Consider the following 22,401-nt stretch of genomic DNA (forward strand, 5'->3'; position numbering starts at 1 on the left):
TAATGTGCAGCACACTGATGGCCTATTGGGCAGCTTTGTGCTTAACTACAATCAAACAGACCAAACTAATCAAGAATAAGAAGTGGTATTAATTGAATATTAATTCACTGCTATTGAGTTATATCAGATAAGCTTATTACACAAGAGACATAGTATTCATTAAAGCTCGTAAAAACTGGATATATGTTATCAAGCAACGAAGTAGTCATACAGGTTGTATTATTCATGAACTCACCTGTACAAATTACTAGATTTATTTATCATTAGCTGAACAAACGTTTAACCTGTTGACTGCCAAGTATTTTAGCTGCCACAATACAACTCTAATGCTTCTTCATTTTGTAACTTTTTTCGTGACGCCATTTTGGATCGAAAGTGAAACAGTTTGTAAGTAGGCCAAATGCATGTATGGTGCTGACATCTAGCGTTGAAGTTAAGTATTATTGAGAACGAAGTAACTTATCCGTGGCACTGTGTTACCGATCGGCTTGAACGAGTTATCTCGTCTACGGCATTGAACAGGTTGAAGAAATTATTCAAAATACAGTGCCAAGTATTTTAGCTGCCACAATACAACTCTAATGCTTCTTCATTTTGTAACTTTTTCGTGACGCCATTTTGGATCGAAAGTGAAACAGTTTGTAAGTAGGCCAAATGCATGTATGGTGCTGACATCTAGCGTTGAAGTTAAGTATTATTGAGAACGAAGTAACTTATCCGTGGCACTGTGTTACCGATCGGCTTGAACGAGTTATCTCGTCTACGGCATTGAACAGGTTGAAGAAATTATTCAAAATACAGTGTACAACTATTTATATATGAACACGCCGAAGACGGCTTTCCAAAACTGTCACTCTTTATTTATTTTTTTTCAGAATTGCGCGATTGTATGAATTATCTATTTATCTGTTTGTTTGCTCCTCTATTACTCAATGAACGTTTGGTTAAGTAAAAGCCCCTCTATCAATATGTATAATATCTAATAATATATAACTAGATACATCGTGGTATATTAATCTTTCACGATCAATCTAAAGAATTCAAGTTTTTGGTTAAAACCAAATAATGTCAAACGTACAGCGCAGCACTCCTGCTGACGTAATGTCACCGCAAATGCTGACATATGACCTGCATATACATATAGAACTTATAAACATAATACCTGTGTGTTATTTAGTGTTGTGCTTCATTGCTTGCTTATTTGAGCTGATGATGTCATTCTATATATGATGTCTCCCGCGTTCTGCATTACAAGTTGCATACTTGAAACTACACTACCACGTTACATTTATTGTTACATTCCACAAGTGACTAAATACTGCATTTGTGAATGCCTGATATGTAATGTAAGTGTGAGTTAGAACCGTACAATGTTTAAAATAGTTTATCTAAGTGTTTAACTGATATTTCTAATTGGCTGCAATTATAGGAAGAGCCGATGTTAATTTAAATTCCACTATATGTTCTCGGTTTTTATGTTATATTTTTATAAAGTTTCTTCTACTGAGTTATCCATTTGTTTCAGTTACATAAGTGTAAGTCACGAAATAAAACATTTCATGTCATAAGTAAGTCTAACTGGGGGTGAGTGGGTGAAAAAGGCACTTGGAATCCTGTATGGAATGAAAGTTCTTTATAATTCATAGTTAGGTATCGTGCAGAAATAAAATCGCGTTTCGATACCCACGGTGGTAGAGCACAAACGTCCTCTTGTCTTGGCCCGGCATGGTCAGGTGGTTAAGGCAACCGACTGGTAATCCGAGGGTCGCAGTTTCGATTCCCCGTCACACAAAACATGCTCGCTCTTTCAGCCGTGAGGAGTTATATTTTGACGGTCAGTCTCATTATTCGTTGGTAAAAGAGTAGCCCAAGAGTTGGCGGTGGGTGGTGATGACTAGCTGCCTTCCCTCTAGTCTTACACTTTACATAATATATTATGTTAAACAGGTTTTGAATGTGCAATATTTTATATTTTTTTCTCATATTGTTCGCTCGCTAGATGTTCCTTGTCTTTTCTCCCTCCCACACACACATCTGCTCAGTCTCAACAGAATTAGACTTACAAGTTTCATACATTAGATTGGTATGTCGTCACGAAGGTATTCGTAGCAATAAATAGACTCGCAATGACGGTTTACTTCTATGTAGGCCTGGCATGGCCAAGCGTGTTAAGGCGTGCGACATGTAATCTGAGGGTCGCGGGTTCGCATCCCGGTCGCGCCAAACATGCTCGCCCTTTCAGCCGTGGGGGCGTTATAATGTGACGGTCAATCCCACTATTCGTTGGTAAAAGAGTAGCCCAATAGTTGGCGGTGGGTGGTGATGATTAGCTGCCTTCCCTCTAATCTTACACTACTAAATGACGGACGGCTAGCACAGATAGCCCTCGAATAGCTTTGTGCGAAATTCCAAAACAAACAAACTTATATGTATATACATATCGACAAATTTTATAATGGATCCACTGCTCATATTGATAATTATTATGTTTAAAATTATATTCGACTGTAGCACACATGGAATTTTACTCAACGGGTTCGATTCTCCAGCGCATACAGCACACTGTGAAATTTTGCCTTAAACTACAAGAACACCACGCAGAATTCATCTTGATTTTTACAACTAAGATAAACACGATGGCTATTCAAGTCTCTATAAAGAAAAGTTAATGTCTTTCACAAGAGAGTTGCCCCCCGCTAGAACAGCGGTAAGTCTACGAATTTACATTGCTAAAATCAACGGTTTGATTCCCCTCCGTGGGCTCAGCAGATAATCCGATATGGTTTTGCTATAAGAAAACACACACACAAGAGAGTTATTGAGTATACAAATATATACTAAATAAAACCAACAGTTCTATAGATCCCGCTAAAAATATTGTATAGAATAAGAGTTTTTCACATATTACGTTTATGTATTGTATAGAAACAACAGTCACACAACTTACGTCATTTAGGTATTGTACAGAAACAAGAGTCATCCACGTTTCACAGATAAATGTAATTCATAAACAATAATTCTCTTTAAATATTACATACGAATAGTACACATTTCTATATCTGATTAATTTAACATGGTGATTACCGCATTATTTCAAAATTAATAGATAAATTTGTACATTATTTCTACACACTGATTTTGTTACCGGATAATGAAAACTAGTTCTAAGTATTTTATAAACAGTTCAAAGCCTCTCAGCAATGCAAATATTAATACGCAAGTGTTTATCTTAAAATTAATAAGTAATATATTTTTGAGGTTTTCATTTTCATTTTCCTTTTGAACTATATGTTTAAACGTAATCTCTCTGCCTCACGGTAATTCAGTGATAAGTTTGTAGGCTTATGACGCTAAAACCGTTTTTCGATACCCATGATGGATAGAGTACAATGTCTTTCTGTGTGGCTTTATGTTTAACAAAAAACGATCCCTTTAAAAACATTTACACGTTTTCTTAGGCAAAACAATGAAACTTTCAAAGTCTAATTAGAAAAAAAGCGTTGAAGTGCGTTAAATTGAATATATTTTTAATACACAAATCAGAAAGTTGCGTGGTAACCACAATAGGTAAAAGTTGCAGTATCAGAGCTTCATTTTGGCATTGTTCACGTCTGTAGGTATTGTAATGGCTTTGAAAATTATTTCTATTAAGAAGGGTATATCATAGGGTATATTTCTGAAGAGGAATATTCATACACTCAAGTCAGAAAGGTGTGTTCAGATTTGGTACTCAGAGCATTTCCAAAACAAATATATATCTCTTCTACATTAATGACACTGAAAAGCAAGGGAATGTTGATCAATTTGGAGCACTATACCATTCAAAAATAAACTTGCAACAAGTCGGTAAGTAACAGTGGTAAGGTCAAGTGCGGCGTCTGTAAAAGGTGAGAAACCATCAATACAAAGGTTATTGACAAGAAATCGATTACGTGGAAAAGCAATACAAGTTTCATGTACACCAACTACTTTCACGACATATCCAGGTAAGCAGTACCAACTGCAGGAAACTGTATATACACCAACAAACAGGAGGGGTTGCAATACGTGGGGATGGTCAACGAAGCATATGTGTACCTTGATAACCTTAAAAGGTTAATAGCCATTTTATACGGGTCAAAGGTTAAGATATTCAAATATCGTAAACATTATGTCTCGAAATGTTTTTGAGAGATTTATGACCATCGCCTAGAAACTGCACCAGAGGCATATTGAAGATTAGGAAAGTGAGCAGAAAGGCCAATATGCGCCCTTCTTACTAATAGACCATTGCTCTGGACCCTTTGTACCATACAAAATATTGGCTTTATACAGAAACAATAGCAACAGGGTACAGGTTCACCAAGATAAGACTTCCAGTCATACTTCCCGTTCAGTCATCGCATACCTAAAGTAGTTAGAGAATGAAGCTAGTGCTCAAACAATTCCATACGAAGATATATTGGAAAAGCTGTTGGATTGTCGAGATGAATACAAAGAAACTGTCTGCCTTGTACGCTAGATGGATTATGGAGCCTATGCTCAGGTGACTGTACACTTTGCACATGATATCTTTTCGACGGAACTTTTTACAAAAAAAAAAAAAAAAAACGCAGGGCTGTCGTCAAGTTGTACGGTCATCAGACAGAACCTGACCACACGTGGTAACTCTGAATGTAACGACGTGCTGAAGCTCCTAAATGGTTTTACTATTACATACTTAACATCTGATGTCAAGAAAACCCACTTGTAGAGAAAAATATATATGTCGAAACGGTTCGTTTGGGTTGAGAAAATATTTTACGTAGAGGAGCGAACAACGTTTTGACCTTCTTTGGTCATCGTCAAGTTCACAAAACGTTGTTCGCTCGTCCACGTAAAATATTTTTTCAACCCAAAGGAGCCGTTTTTACATATATACTTAACCTCTGTTTATCGAGGATGGTGTATAATATACAAATAAAAATACAGTTACCCATTAAAACGGAAGAAATGGACCAGCTGACTGATCCTGCGGAAGCCACCCCGCGTTCACCCATTAACAGAAATTCACATCGAAAATGATGCGTTAGAGTTGGGCTCCTTAACCACCAGGGTCCTCTCCTCCCCTTCACGGGTCACCACGGCAAACACGTGAGTGGCTGTTCAGATCCTAGAGGAGGTGAAGTGAAATTACAAAACCTTCTTTGAGGGGTTTCCTCACCACATAGAGGAATACATCTTGAAGGGCTGTAACCGTGTGTACATATATATCATTGATGATATCCTACGTAATGAGTTTTGCAATTCTGCTTGTACAATTGAGATTATTTTAGGTATTGAGTTTTCTAATTCTGTGTGTGTAGTGTTATTAATATAATAACTTGTTGATTTGTTTTAAATGTTTGTGGACTGGTTAGATACAAAAACTGAAAGTGGTTGAAATATATCATTAATATTTAAAATGACTTACAGCACAATAGGAAGTTGGAGTTTATAGATGTGTGAAAAACTTGTTTATTTAAAATATACAGATATATCGAGTGTCGTAGCTTATGTTTACAATTGCTGTTTCTACTTGGACTTCAGTTTTTAACTTGTTAAACCTATTGCTAATCTTTTTCAATGCTTTTGATTAGTTTTTCAAGCAATGGTTAAACTGAAACAAAGCGTTTCAGTGTCTCAGTATTTAGTATATTTCGTAAATACCACAATACAAACAAAAATACTGTCAATTCCTGGATTGTTTCAGTGGTTTGGTTCTCGTTTCTACCACATGGGAATTATTGTGAAATAACAAAGAACCGTTATTAGAGCTTAGTTTTAAATATTTTAAAGGGAGGTGTGTTATATCACCAGGAGTACGAAGCAGAAACCTGCGAGACAGCTTTCATTCTACACGTTCTTTAATAACGATTTGTAGCTCACGGGTTGTATTAGTACAAATTTGACACTGCTTAAGTTGAACAAATACGAAGTGGCCACAATAACTAACAAACGTAAAAATATGATTACAGAGAAAGGTACAAAAATAGGTAACAAGGGATAAGGTGTGATTACAGGAGAAGATACAAACACTGCCAGTTCAAATAAAACTTTCACAGTTTTAAGAAGGTGGAAAGTTGGGAGTCTATACACTGGCTGAACGTACATTGGTTACCTTATGTATGCGTATAAATACAATGGCTATATTATGGCACATTACACTTTTTATAATGTGCATAAAAATGCATTAACTGAACATACATTGGCTACGTTATGTGTGTATACGAATACAGTGACTGAAAGATATATTGGCTACAATACGACTGAGAAATGATAATTTGATTATTGGTGGATTTAATCTTAAGTTTCGCAAACTATCGTTATTACAGTCTGTTATGTATATAAGAAATTAAAACAATAAATACATAGTTTACAAAACTTACTTAGCAGAGGATGTAGTCTCTACTGGTGTTAACTTCAGAGTAGCGTTATCAGATACATTCACAGTTACTGGCACTGCAGGTACTAGATAGAAAGTAGTATCATGACATGCTGCTATCGTTTTAAAGTCTCGATGTATATATACACTGCCAAGAAGCAGAGACATGACGCAGCTACCTCCTTTTAATTGTACGTTGCACTCAGGTAGTTCGTACTGGAGTTTTTGGTTTTTATCAGAATCTGTTTTCAAATCAGTAAATCAGTAACGATTTACAACTTCCTTTGTATGTAGTTAGGATATAGCTAATTAAAAACGATTAACTGTTCATCCGAACTATGAGTATCCGGATTGTCTGAGCTCAGACGATAACGTTTCATAACCAAATTCTAAAATTAGAAAAATAACTAGCCACATTAAACGTTTTCCAGACAAACATTAACTAACGCCTACGACATTTTGTATTATTTGCCACACCGACACACCCTCAACAAAAAGAGCAATAAACCGGTCCAAAGTGTTTACTTGGCTTTCCCAGGTTGTTTGGCTTGTTGCCTAAAGCGCACCTTTGGAGACCTATTTTCAAAGACATTTTATTCGATTCTTTTATATTTCTCTTATTTGGAATTAAGTGTTGCGTTTGTATATATATATATATATATATATATACATGTTACTGTCTGTACTTGAATTTAGTTTTCGGTCTCTTGTGTCTGCTGTTTGTCCTTCACTTCTGGTAATCGTTCCAGCCCACTCATACGGCCTACTTATACAACAGAAGCGGAATTTTGCTAATTACTAAAGGGTTAAAAGTATATACATCATTAAAAAGGCTTGCTATATTTTAATTGTTTTAACCACAAAATAAACTCGAATAATTATTGTTTCTACCTAGATTTCAAGGGACAACGAAGTTTCATTTGGAAGTTTTCAGGGAGGGATTTTATTTACTATTTGACCTTAGCATTTAAAACTCAAGGTCACATAAAGAGAAGCAGTCAAAGAGCGGGAAAAACATTGTGGAGCACTTTATAAGACATTAAGAGTAAACTTTAAGTAAAATAACATTTGCTAATCAAACAAATACCTGAACACTTTTGCTTCCCTATAAGTCAAAGTGTTGAGTTATGCCTTTGTGTCAGTTGGTGGTACATCAGTTGGAAGTGAAGTCAACATTTCCTTTTTATACGAGGGTTCTATAAGTAGAAGTTTGTTTGAAAGACACAGCTTTAAGAAATAAAATAAAGCTATACAGATAAAGACCTTTCATCGTGGGAAACAAAAATAACAGATTGTATTTTTTATCGTTAAGAGATTAATGGGTCATACAAAAAATACGCTTTTTTAGGTAACTATATGAGATTCCAAACATGTATTTTAGTACTTACCATTTATTTAGTACATTTGTACTATATTTTAAGTAATTAACAACGATTTCACACAAATACTATCAGGACGTTTAAGCATCATTAAATACAAAGAGAAAGATATACAGTTTTAACAGTTGAGTATTTCCCTAGACCCGTCATGGCCGGGTGGTTAAGGCACTCGACTCGTAATTTGAGGGCCGCTGTTTTGAATATCTGTCGCACCAAACAAGCTCGCCCTTTCAGCCGTGCGGGCGTTATAAGTGATGGTCAATTCCACTATTCGTTGGTTAAATAGTCGCTCAAGAGTTGGCGGTGGGCGGTGATGACTATCTGCCTTCCCTCTGGTCTTACACTGCAAAATTACGGACGGCTAGCGCAGATAGCCCTCGTGCAGCTTTGCGCGAAATTAAAAAACAAACAAAGTGTATTTTCCATACTTTGAGAATTAACTATATAAGTAGACAGAAATCATGAATTTTTACTGCACAGGAATGCCTGATGAACTGTTTCCTGTCGTTTTGTTAGGAACATTATCCGTTTTTAAAGACATTACTGTGATGAGCCGTAACATATAACGGAGAATAATTACTGACGTATAATTCTCCTGAAGTCACGATGTTCTCCTTCATTGTCAGGAACTTAAATATATGTTGTATTAATATATTTAACTTTTCAACTATTATATTACATTTAGGCATAATCACAGATAAATGTCACTACTACGATGACCCATCAGACGTTTAATATTTAGTAATTTCAACCTAACTGATTTTATCCCATGTGACTAAATAGCCAATTCAGGAATCCAAAATTCTGACACGATGTGACCTGCTGGCCCGAGGGAGGCCAACCACTCAGCAACATGGATAGTCAACCAATTTGGGAAATCGTTCTGGCAACTAAAACGCTCCTTACAACCGACAGCACGAAGAGTGTCTAGCAACATATCGTGGCTCGAACCTTGGACCTTACGGACTTTAGCGCTGCACACTAACCACTGGGCCATAGCCGCCCTCCAACAAGTCGAATTAAGTAAATATCTCTATACGAAGCAAAAAGATTGTTAATGTGTCCTTTATATACGCATCTAGCTTAAATACTTGAAACGCACTGGCAAATATTTTGTGTTTCAGATTTTAGTATTTTGCACCCATTTTATGTGCAGTGAAATTTTTAAATCAATGGACAGTTACTGATAATGATCACGTGGAAACAAACAAATATGCACACTACTGCTGTGTACAACCATGAGAAAATTACTGTAAGGCAAGAAAACGTTTCCATGCTTCAACTTTCGTACATCATATTTAACTTTATTAAAATAGAATTCACTAATCTGTAAACTTAGAACAACTGTTCGTAATAGAATTCTGTTATGGAAATTCGTATACTTCCCCAAGTAATTCATGTTCCTTTCCTTAAAGTTCCTTATTTTACAACAATTATTTTTTGCCATTTCAAATACATGTTTACATTGGTTAAAGTTTTGTTAATCTATAACAATCTTCAAAGTTAAACTTTTACAATGTTTCGTAGAAAAAATTAAAAATAATCCCGAGTGTAATACAAAGAGATGCCAAATAATTTAAGTATTATTTCAAGAACACAACTTACAACTGCTTCTTTGTTTGTTTTCTAATTTCGCGCAAATCTACACTAGCCGTCCCTAATTTAGCAGTGCAAGACTAGAGGAGAGGCAGCTAGTCCTAACCACCCACCGCCAGCTCTTGGGCTACTCTTTTACTAATGAATAGTGGGATAGACCGTAAAATTATAACGCCCCAATGGCAGAAAGGGCAAGCATGTTTAGTGTGACGGGGTTTCGAATCCGCGACCCTCAAATTGCGAGTCAAGCAACCCTAACTACATGACCATGCCGGGTCATCTTACAAGTGCTAGTAGATATTACGTTTAGAGGATTTTTCCCCTATTATATATTTAAAACAAAAACAAAATCCTAGCTCTTCCAGTAAAAACAATCATTAGTTTAAACTTGCTAGCTATTAATTTTTATTCTCACAGTTTCTAACGATTTTCATTTATCTTATACAAAAACTAGAAATTTATAACAAAATATAAATCTCTGAAACCATGACAAGGGGTTCTGCTTCAAAAGGAACATGATTGTCTTTACTATTTGTATTAAACTCATTCAACTTGCTTATCCTTTCTGTCAAGAGGTAATCTCTAATTGTATTCAAAATATTTTTAAATATTAGCTATAATTACGAGTCGTCTCATGTAGCTAGTTTTATCAACAAAAACCTAGAAATAACAATTATTAATTTTTATCATCACTGTTAAAAATATTTCATCGAGATTGTTACTGTCGAAGGATAACATACTAATAAATTATGCAAAGAACCTCTGCTTTAGTTACACAAGACAAAAAACAAAATACTGAAACCATTCAGATTTCACCAAAAGAAGAACAAATCATTTGTCACAGATATCGCAATCTTCCATCACTCATCTAAAATGAATCATTTATAAAATAATCTTATCAGCTGTGTTCCAGATAACTCTTTGAATCTAAAAAGAAACTGTTCAGACATGAGTTGTTTTATCTATCTCACAAAAGCAAGTTACTTTAGACTTACTATATTATTCTTTCAGATAGAAGTTGTGTGGTTTAACAAATAAATTTAGTTGGTATGAGTTTTTTTGTTTTGAATTAAGCACAAAGCTACACAATAGGTTATCTGTGCTCTGCCCACCACGAGTATCGAAACCCGGTTTTTAGCGTTGGAGGTCCGCAGACATACCGCTGAACCACTGGGGGTTCAATTTAATTTTACTTCATGTTCAATATGGGGTATTCATTCTTATACGAGAAAGCAGCAAATATTCCAGTAAAAATTAATATTTTATTGCTGTGACAGACACACATTAATCGTTAATTTATCCACGTGTATCGATGGCGTGTATCCGGATGTTAAAAATGTAAAATTAAATACCTGCTGATCATTGTTAAAGATCTGAAAAAAAAAAAAACAACATAAAACATGATTCTGATATAAAGAACAGTGTTTGTTATGTAGTTTCATTGTGATAACCTTACAACAAATAAGAAACAGTCTGAATGGCGGGCGCATAGTTGGAAAGCTGTTTTGCCTCGGGCGATACTTTGTGAAGAACAAATAAAATTGTATCAATAAAAACATCCATTACAAAGTAAAATAACTAACTAAAGCTATTACAATACATTCTCTCATTGCTCGTGAAGTGTCTATTAAAACAAACATAGTGACAAGAAAAAAACAAACAAGTTTGATTGTTTTGAATTTCGCTCAAAGCTACACTAGGACTACTATCTCGCGCAAATTAATGAGTGTTCTTTAACTTGCTTTCCACCATCACGTAATTTTATTCATTAGATATATCCTGTAACTGGATTTCCACTTTCATCCAGTTAATACTTTGAATGTACAATAATCTGGTTTCGCAGCTGAAACCTTCAATGTACCCTTGCTGTTTTATCACCGTAATGTAGTTCATACAGCAAATCTACCTAAATAAATTTTTACCGTTGTTTGTCATTATCTACAGTAGATGTACCTTGAGTTGGTTCCCCTCGCAATGTAGTCAATACACTTACTGATTGTACCCTAACTGGTTTATTGTTATTATGCTGTTAATATATTAAATGCACCCTAACTGGTTTTTCATCATTATGCAGTTAAAACATTGAATGTACTCTAACTGGTTTGCATTGCAATTTAGTTGATATATTAATCAATTTTTGTTTAGTTTATATCGTCTAAATGCAATATTTTGAGAGCTGAACTTGCTTTTGCACTTTCGCAGGTGGAGTCCACATGTTGTATCATAAGTAAATCTATACTTGTTCTGTTAGTACACCCAGTGTTAAAACAAACATGAAATGTGCTAATTCATTTTCTGTGTAAAATACGCAGGGGTAGTCCTAGTAATTGTTTCGATACGTTACAATATTAATGGTACTTTTGTTTAATTTCTGAGTAATTCACATTTTATTAAGGGCCCTCTACACAAGAAAGTTAAGCATCACTATGTAATAACATGGAGCATGAATAGTTTAATTAGTTCTCAGTTTTATACGCTTATAATAAATTTCTTTGTTTTTGAATTTAGCGCAAAGGTACACGAGAGCTGTCTCTGCTGACCGTCCCTAATTTGGCGGTGTAAGACTAGAGGAAAGCAGCTAGTCATCACTACCCACCGCCAACTCTTGGGATAATCTTTTACCGACAAGTACTAGGATTGACCATACCTTATAATGCTCCTACTGCTGAAAGAGCAAATATGTTTGGTGTACTGGAGATTCGAACCCGAGATCCTCAGATTACGAATCGAGCGCCCTAAGTACTCGGCTATGCCTGATCAACACTTTATATAAATTTTACTTATGTTTCTACTGTCACACGGGTGACAAATACATTAAATATAGCATAACTGAGCTCCTTCTATTATGCAGCTAATCTATTAGTTGTGCTCATTTGACGTGAATTTATATAGAAAGACACTTTAAAGTACAAATAAGCGTTTATTCAAGTCGCGAAATGACACAAATCAACCTCACAAACACTCGGTATTCTTACACGTACTGGTGGAAAGATATAAATATGAATCTTGTGTAAAACTTTTGCAGAATTTTAATCTATAATATATTGTGTTATAGTTAAGGTTCAGGTGGAATCCATGACCAAACGTGACCGCTTTAGATGCTCGTCACTGTGGGTATCACTTATTACGTATTGAAATTGAACTCAATATAAAAACAGCTTACGCAACAAAAGACACACCAATTACGTACTTTGAACTGTACCTGTTCAATTCACTGTTCGAGTTGTGATTATGGTACTTTGTCCATAGTTGAATATTTATTTATTATATTTCAAGTTAGACGAAGATCCTTTTCAAATCCGAATGTTGACAGATAAGCCTTGCAGTGTTGACGACCAGATCCGTATGAAAACGATGTTTGCTCATCAGTTTTCTGAGAACATGGCTAACGAAACACAAGCAAGTTGAACACAAAGCCAAGAGCTAACAAACCGTTAAGAACATTTGTACGCGAGATAAGCTGAACTGTACACAGTGAAAGCACTATGACAAGTGACCTACAGTGAACATCCTATTGGCAAGGGAGAGCACTATGACAAGTGACCTACAGACGGCAGTGAACATCCTATCGGTAAGGAGGTGTCTTAAAATTTCTGTACAAGATATACCTTGAAATCATTCTTTCAACGATCGCTTTAACACGCCTTTCTTTGAGTTGAAAATCCATTTTTAAACATACGTATTCCGAATGTTACGGATAGTTTACAATTAATTTTATGCATGAATTACAGATCAACTCTTAATAATGTTAGTGTTTTGTTTGTTTTCGGCCAACTTTTTCTGTAGAGATAATCTTTAATTAATATCATTGTTTGTTCTTACTCCGAAATATAAAGTTGTTCATGGCTAGATGGTTAAAGCCCTTGACTTGTGATCTGAGGGTCGCAGGTTCGAATCCCCTTCACACCAAACATGCTCACCCTTTCAGTCGTGGGGGCATTATAATGTGTGGTTAGTCCCACTATTCGTTGGTAAACGAGTGGCCCAAGAGTTGGTGGTAGGTGGTGATGACTAGCTGCCTTCCCTCTAGTCTTACACTGCTAAATTAGGAACGGCTAGCGCAGATAGCCCTCGTGTAGCTTTGCGCGACATTCAAAAACAAACAAACGGTCGCTTACAAACAAATCTTACTTATAATGAGGTTCCATAAGGTGACACTGACTGTAGTTCGGGTTTGTTACGTAACGTAAGCGAATACCTCTTTCGCGTACGTGATAAAGCACATTATTCTAATATAATAATAAAGTGGCAAACAACGAGCCATAAGCGCAACAAAATGGTTTATTTTTTTGGAGGGGAACATGCTATATATATCGAAAGAACATTGGCCTGTCTTCTTTAGATAGTTAAATGTGCTGTAGAAAAATGTAAATATCCCCCCCACAAAAAAAACCGTCATCGTGCTTAGAAATTGTTTACCAAATTATTACAATACAATTTATTTTACAAAATGAACAAAAATATTTTTAACAATTAGAGAGAATAAACATATATATATGTATGTATATAACTTTGTGCCAAATAATTGAAAACATATATATAAAGTTCAAAGATGGATACAGGTATTTCAGTTCTAGTCACTTCTCTTATGACACTTAAAATTTTGCTTGGTTTTAATCACAAAGTTACACAAGGGGTTATTTGCACTACGTCCACCGCGATTATGAAGTTTCTCATTATAAGCCTGCAAGCTTATAACTTAGAAGACGGTTAACTGTACTAATGGATGTAAACTTCTCAAATCAACTTCATTACCCAGCATTCAACTTCAGTGAAATGATGTAAATTGTAGTTTCAAAGCGTTTGTTTATATTCAGATTCGTCGCTCAGTACAACATGTACTTCCTGAATAACTCGTTGTAGAATTTACGCCTGAACCTTTCTACACGCCACTGGCTGTCGAGAAATTCGCGCTTTTTGATATCTAAATACGGATAATTTTATTTTAGTTATATTGCCAGCATAATATTTAAATAAAGGGGTCTCAGCCCCACCGAGAACAACAAACGTGATAATTAAGATATTGAAAATTTACAATAGGCAGCAATATATATTTCTTTCTACACACACGCATACACAGGCAATATATAGAGATAGATAAATATCATATTATCACTTAACATGGCGGCTGTTATCTGATTTAGTGTGCCTTGCATATACAACTGCACAGAAAGAATCAATGTATTTGAATAAGGTTCGGTGGGAATCACGTGCAATTAAACTGCACATGCGTATGCTCCGCCTTAGACGTTCTTAGACTCCTCCTTCTTCTTATGTTAAGATAATTCGTGACGTAAGTCGTGTCACCACATTGATAACTAATAATACTGTGACTTGTATTACGCTACAGGCAAGACCCATAACATCAGCAGCTGATTTATGGTTTAAAAAAACAAAACAAGAAAGTTAAATACTTGTCTGCGAAGTCTAGCTAATAAATATAGTCAATAAACCAGGTCTTATTTAAATATGTTCTTAATCACACATGTTTTAAAACACGTGTACGTATGAAATAGTATGTACGTATGTGAGTGTATAAATATAAGCCATAAAACCGGTTATATGTGATAAATTCACTTCGGAAGGGGAATATATTAGTATGTTTTTGAAGAACTTTGACAACAGTTAACCAATAGGTGGATAAGCATATGATGATACGTTCATTTCATGGTTCACGGCTTGAATTTTCAAGCAGCATTATAACCATAGACATAATATTTATTAATCAAACTAAACAGATGTTTATGGAAAACTGTTTTTTGGTTTGTTTTGTAGAGACAGGTGTCTATTAGGAGCTTATAATGTTTAACTTTTTAACCAAATGATAAAGACAAATGTTACTCTCATATTCATATTATTAAATATGGCTTTTCCTGCTCTATCAAATGTTTATTTTCTGAGGTCCGTGTCACTTTGTTAAATAATGTAATAAAATAATTTTCGGTAAAAATAAATAATCTAAACTGAAGTTTGTTGTAAGAAAAATTGGTTAAACTTATATTACGACATACAGACATACATTTAGGTTTCCATCGTAGAACTTAATCACTTGGAAGGTTTAGTGTTCAGTTGTCCTTGTTTCATAATATATAAATCTAACTTCATAAAGGAACATAATCATACAGAAACTGAACTGCACTTCATATAACATATACACACGTGCATTTTAACAAAAGTCGCAATGTAAAAGAACATTCTCATAAGAAATTGAGCATAATAAAAGTTTGAATAAATATAATTATCTATTGGCATAATTGAAAGATTAAATTTATTTGAACGAGAAACAAAGGCAAACCTACAGTTTGAAAAACAGCAGCAACACAACAACAACTGAATGCATTTCTTTATTTGAATTAAGGAAAAAATAACGAAGTATTCTCGTTTCTAGCTTTTGCTACTTCGAAGTTAAGAGCATGCTTAATTAAGGAAACATTCCCGTTATTAGTTTTTGTTTTTCCCAAAACTGTTTAACTTGTAACTTTTGATTTTAGATACCAAATAATTATAATTTTAAAGATTCACAGTTAAAAAAACACTGTTGTCTCTCAAGGCATTGGTCTTATTGTTAACATTTTACAGTAACAACTTATGGTCCAGATGCTAACATACTATAGCTTATGGGATGAGAAATCAAATACCATAGAACACTTTCTGATGTAATGAGTAATACAACTGATAGCACCAAACTTCGATAGTCGTTTCACCGTCTCTGTGTCATTATTATGTATTGTTGACATACAGTTTCTGATTACTCAGAAAATAAAAATTAGTTAGTATTCTACTGTCTGCAAATAATTTTTGCGACAACTTAGGTTTCTTTAATATGAGCTCAGATCATTCTGACACTAGCACAACTGAGGATTGGATCCGTTATATTAAAATAACTTGAAATATGCTAATCATGTCTCAAAAATAGTATCAGAGGAACATAATGTATTATAACTTGATTTTATAGTTTTGTTTTCAGTTTACTTACTGATATTTCATTACAGTTTACAACATTTACAAAAGCAAGCCCCTTAAAAAACTTCCTAAATGAATTTAGTGAAAAAAACACTTCAAAAATAAATCGGAACGTTTTACCTGTTCTAAAATTAATCTCACTTACTTTAACAACTGTAAATTGTAATAAAATATATTTTGATTTGCATAGCGTTACGAAGGTCATGTGACGCTACCGAAACTTTCCAACGCAAAATATACACATATTCATATTCCAAAGACGTGTGCAGATCAAGGTCTTATAATTTCTAAGACAAAAATATTCCTTTTGTTTAAAGAGATTAGAAAACAAAACAAAATGGATCAGCTTAGAGCACCAGAACCGCCCAGACAGAGACCTAAATAAATCGTACACCAGCCATGCTAAGCAAGTACGCTTTAATGTAATAGGCAAGAATAAAAAAACAATAAGTGACAAAAGGTGTTTCTTGTGCGTAAACATCATAAACACTAGATACTTCCATGGTATAACCGTTAAATTATAGTATACCTTAAGCAGCTGGAGAATGAAACAGGTGCTTATACTGTTTCATGCAGATACATCACATCAGTCTGCTTGCAAGACACAACGATATGGATTTCTATGAATTCAATTGTTGGTAAAAGCACTGCAAAACCGTCGTCCTCGCACACTGAATGGATTGTAGAAAGAAAGCAGAGAAGAACTTTGTGCTTTGAACATGTCGGTTTTATGACGAAGCTTTTTGTGAAGGAAACTACACTGTGAGGCTATTGTTATAGTGCACGGTTACTAGACAAAATAGGACCGGACATGGCTAAATGAGCTATAACGATATGCGAGTTTTAAAACTGTTTTATTTTAGTGTATTCAATCTCACCGATCTTTTGTAACAGCATTCAGACAGATGTTGTAAGTATATAATGATACATACGCTCGCAACTATATTAGGAAATGTGAAGGTGAATATTTATAAGCATGATAAGATTATTCGTGATATCTTGTGTGACACAAGAAACTGAAAAGAAAAACAGTTAAAAACAACAACAAGAAGTTGCAAAAAAAATTATGGATATAAAAATATAAACAGCTTTTATTCTATTAAAAGATATACAGTTTAATAAAACTGAATTATCGTTGTTTTACGTGATTTGATAAACGTTTAGTCGTTACATTTTATAGCTCACCTTATCCGGTAGACGCACCAGAAAATTACTTGAACCAAGTTTTGGTAAAACACATTCACAAAGTACTTTACCCAAAATAAGTGTAACCAAGTTATGTAAAAATGGTTCGGTTAAAAGTAGCAAAAGCAGCGATGAATTCATGAACTTCATAACTGGTGACGTAAATACATTACTTCATCATTTTTAGCATTGTCTAAATCGTAGAATCAACATCTGTCAGGACTGGGAGAGAGAGAAAAAAAAACAAGGAAACTTAGCGCATATATTTTCTGTTCAGAAAACCTTCCTGTGGCTCTGACATATGTAAGCGAGCATTCATCAACTTTTCTGTGGTAAATATAAGACTGCACAAAGCGTCGTCTCAAATCAGGAATCACGTATGGAGGCAGAGTGAATTCATCTGGAGTAACAACGTTTGATTTTCAGGCTGAGTATAATAAACTTATTGACAGTATTTTTATGCTATTTTTTTCATGTAAAATTAAAATTCGTTATTTTTATCATATTTTGAGATAATAAGTAACGAAAACCGATATGTGTAGAAATTATAAAAATAAAGATTGTTTAGAAATGTTTCACTAGCATTTTCAAGATAAAAAGTTTAAAATATTAAAAAATAGACTAGCCATTTATTTATTTGGGTAGTAAATCATGTAATCTAGTAAATATTTTGTCTCATATTCTTTATAACTTTTCAAAGGATGGGAGACACTAAACTAGACGTGTCAACCACGAGCGTCTGTTACAGTGTAACCGAAGGAAGAATCACGTGGATGCCTCCAGGGCGAGGCCGGCATCCTAGTGAAACGTCCTCGAGGCATCGAGCTCGGGTTATGTTCATTGCTTAGTCGTCACAGCAGTGACACAAAATAACTAACTCTCTTGTCTGGCACTCGGCCCTGATTCTATTGTGTTGATCTCTCCCAACAGACCTAGGTTCTAAGTGTTTCCCGAGTTTAGAATTACAGAAGTAAGCACGTGAGAAACAGAAGGCTGATAGGGTAAGAGTACCGCTGACGTTATCTAAAACAAGAGACGTTCAAGTTTATGACGCTCCCTGCTTTCTAGCAGTGACGAAATATCTCTGAAGGCACCAAAAAATAACGTTTAGAATTATACTCTAGGTAAAGAATTATGTATACTGGGAGACGTGAAGCTTACAAGCACATCATAACAATATTAAAATAGTAAAACCTCATTTTTATGTGTTATTACCGAAAAGGAAAAAAAAAATCCCACGTCATAAGCTTTAGTTTAACACTTTAAAACGATACATTTCTGAAAAACAAAAAGAATACGCATATACGTATATGTATTTCAACGTTCAGACACACTTTCTGACCGCCCCTGAAATATATATATCACCCTGAATTCCCACCATGTATAGAAGAAAATATTCGACACAATGTTTTAACATCTTTACACAATCTTCAAAAAATATGGAGATCAGTCACGCATATATACATTCATATTTATTATATCAATAATATAACCTTGAAAAAGCTGCATTTGACACTGGCTGTTTCTCAAATTAGGCAAATACACTCGTGAATTATCAAAAAATTAAGTTTTGTGGAACGTTCCGTACTGAAGTAAAACGTCATGTTTCATGAAGGTAATATATGCATAATTAGAAACCTTTTTTTTATTGAAATGGATGATCAACTCTGTTTAGACGTCCAAATAAAAAATATGTTTATATATTTTGGAAATTCAGAGACTGCCCCTTACGGCTAGGCCTAAATCAAACTTAGACAAATTAGGTTCAATATCTCCGTACGTTAATTATGGCTATTTATATGCAAAAACGGCTCGTTTGGGTTGAGAAAATATTTTACGTAGAAGAGCGAACCTGACGATGACCGAAGAAGGTCGAAACGTTGTTCGCTCTTCCACGTAAAATATTTTCTCAACCCAAACGAGCCGTTTTTGCATATAAATTTCTCAACAAGTGGGTTTCTCGACATCACTAATTATGGCTATTACTTAACTCCTATAATAGTTAATTTTATTTTAAACTAACAACCGGATAGTTACTTCTACAGTATTCAAAACTTTTGGTTTCAGATTTTCACTAATCTCAGTTTTAACGAAGCCCAACCCTTTTCATGAAATTAAAATTGTATAGATAATTGATATACAACGGGTATTTATGAACGTGAGCGAAAGAGACCAACAATTAAAGTTCATACCTGGAGAACGACCCTCACTTCATGAAACCGGTTAAGCACTTCGTTACAGACTGGGACTATCTATCTGTGTGAAGTGAAATGTAAAATATGTGTATCCATGTGAAGGAAACTGTAAGATATATTACCTTGAAGGGAACTGTAAGATATATTACCTTTCCGAAGTAAACGAATGTGCTGTTGTGTTTCACGGAATTGTGTGCATGTGCGAGTGCTTTTAACACTGCGATGAAAAAGCCTAACTTATTTATAACTCAGTTTCTGGCTTACCATTCTTGTTTGTTTTGGGAAATAGTCACGTAAAAACTACAGGTGCTGAGATACTTAGGCCTGAGGCTCATACGGTATATTCTGCAAGATTATTAATGACATCCTTTCTACAATTAACGTATTAGAAACGTAGTTGAAATTAAACAATTGGTAAAACTAATCGTATTCGATAAAATACACTCCCCAAATTGAAAAGTTTGAATATAATTATTCCTCGGGAAAGTCAACGCACCTCGTTTCGACAAATCACTTAGGCGATAAGGGTTAGCAATATATATATGTACACACAGGTTGGTTCGTGTCTTCGAGAAGAATTGCAATTTCTTAATACAGAAGCCTGAAGCATTTTTAACTCGTTCGTTGTTCCTAATGAAAGACGCGTAATTAATCTTGCAAAGTTTCATCACTGTTGTAATGGTATACGAAACTGAGAAAGACTTAAAATAACAGCATAAAAATGTCAAGAACTCATCAGCATAATATTTCTTATGGAATTTCGTTCTATTTCATTCTATTTAAGACATAAATTTGTCTTAAGAATTCATCAACCTGACATTGCTGAATAGATTTTTCAAGTAACTCTGTTATTCGCACAATGACTTTTGAGTGTGTATATAAATTTATATATATATATAAATCTCTAGAAAACAAACATTGCAACATATCGATTAGTGAGAGAGTTATATTTTCTAGAAGTAAAGAGGCAATGCCCTCGTACAGTGACACAGCGGCATGTTTGCAGACTTACGACGCTAAAATCCATGTTTTGATACCAGTGGTGAACAAAGCACAGATAGCACATCGTGTAGCTTTGTGCGTAATTACCAACAAACAAACAAAATTAGGCCACTGAACTTTATACAAATATGAGCCAGTCGTAAAATCTCAAAATATTTAGAGTTTAAGGTAGTTTTAATTTCATTCGTTTTCTGGTGCTGGTCGTTAGTTGATATTTGAAAATCTCAAAGGATCAAAAGCTAATAGAAAATGACATATAAATCAGGAACGGAAACCATTTCCTTCCAAGGAATAGATCATATTTTTAAGACAATACTTAAACAACGTATTGAACAAAAACACAAGCCGAAATAACTGTTTTTAAGTAGAAACTAAGCAATGTAAAGTTACAATAAAAAGTAAAAAAAATTAGGGCCTTTCTAGTTCATAAAATTATAAACTATATGTTCCGCAAACGTAAAATAACTTCAAAAAGTTAAACGAAACAGGATATATTTGTTTTAAACAAATAATCATTATTCATAGTGCTAATATGATAATGATAAAAAACATATTATATTCGCATGTGAACTCAGTCACTCAGAATCGATACGTAATTAGTTGTGTTTTTCGCTCTGTAACGATATTTGTTGACTGAGCTGCACTAACGAAGGTTGGAAAACAGTGTAAGTTGTATATATGATGCTTCTATTAAGACCTTAGTTTCTATTTCATTCGTATCTCCAATGACAAAAAAACATTAGTATTTTTAAGTTTAGTTTCATATTTAATATTATTTTTTCAGTGTCAAATAATTTCTCAATTTACCTAAAGAAATCATTTGAGAAACACACGAAAAACTACAGAAAATTAGGCTTAATGCGAGCTTTAGAAAAAGCAAAATTCAAAGGTAAATTATAATTTTACGTTTAAATATTAACACAGATGTTGAAGTAGAAAAAATTTGCACATAAAGATACTGTAATGAGAAATAAATAAACAAATACACAAACAAATTTACAGATAGAAAGAGCAATAGTTTAAAATAATACTATTAAAGCACCTAAGAATCTTAAGACGTATCGTATCAAGCTCTATGTACGAAATTAAGTACAGCAGTGTAAACTCTTAAACCTAGTGATTGATATTCGTAGTAGTTAATTTATGAGCTGCTGTCGTAATTTGAAGCAATTTAAAGAAGCTGAGGATTTGGGCGCTAAGCGGCTTACCTGGATCAGAAGAGCTAGTCCGTCGATGAGGACTGATTCGCAGCCAACACTAGTCACAGTCTTTTTGAGGAAGAAGGATCGCTAAGTCAGGTTCTCGGTGTGTATTGGATGTGCTGCTCTTATTGAGGGCCGAAAGTTTAAGGAAAAGGCTGAAACTTCAAGCTTATATTTTGAAATAACTAGCTGATTTCCAATTGAACGTTTATCAATGTACTGAAGGGCTTTCCCATTTGGTACAACAAGCTGTGTTGAAAGAATGACTCTGGCGTGATAAAATCTCCTAGCCTGAAAAAAATAAATTAGTATATTGTGTTCTGTCTAAATACTAGGTCTACTGGGATGTCTCTGAGTTGTTTAACTCTAACTTAACTGTTGTTAATAGTGAAGTTATTGATCATTTACTATAGTTGGGAACACTAGACTCCCGTGGTCACATAATAGTCATTTGATAGTGGAGGAGCGCGCCTACTCTATCAGTTGTCAGCCAATCA

At 34.5% G+C, this 22,401-nt stretch overlaps 1 protein-coding gene across 3 annotated transcripts in view; it reads right to left on the minus strand.

Annotated features, from left to right (window-relative positions):
• Positions 1–22,035, minus strand: part of LOC143229781 (homeobox protein OTX2-like) — a 91,611-nt gene extending 69,576 nt beyond the window's left edge. The window contains exons 1-2 of one of the 3 annotated variants that reach the window (XM_076462549.1): positions 21,911–22,025; positions 7,470–7,578 (exon numbers count right to left, since the gene is read on the minus strand). The gene's annotated coding sequence lies outside the window, so the exon portion shown is untranslated. Of the gene's footprint in view, positions 1–6,386; positions 6,709–7,469; positions 7,579–21,910 lie in introns of those variants that run through there. The other 2 variants (XM_076462553.1, XM_076462551.1) reach the window with 2 other exon arrangements.
• Positions 22,036–22,401: the final 366 nt, after the last annotated feature.

Source organism: Tachypleus tridentatus, chromosome 10 (genome assembly GCF_004210375.1).
Source record: "Tachypleus tridentatus isolate NWPU-2018 chromosome 10, ASM421037v1, whole genome shotgun sequence".
NCBI classification, from domain to species: domain Eukaryota; kingdom Metazoa; phylum Arthropoda; class Merostomata; order Xiphosura; family Limulidae; genus Tachypleus; species Tachypleus tridentatus.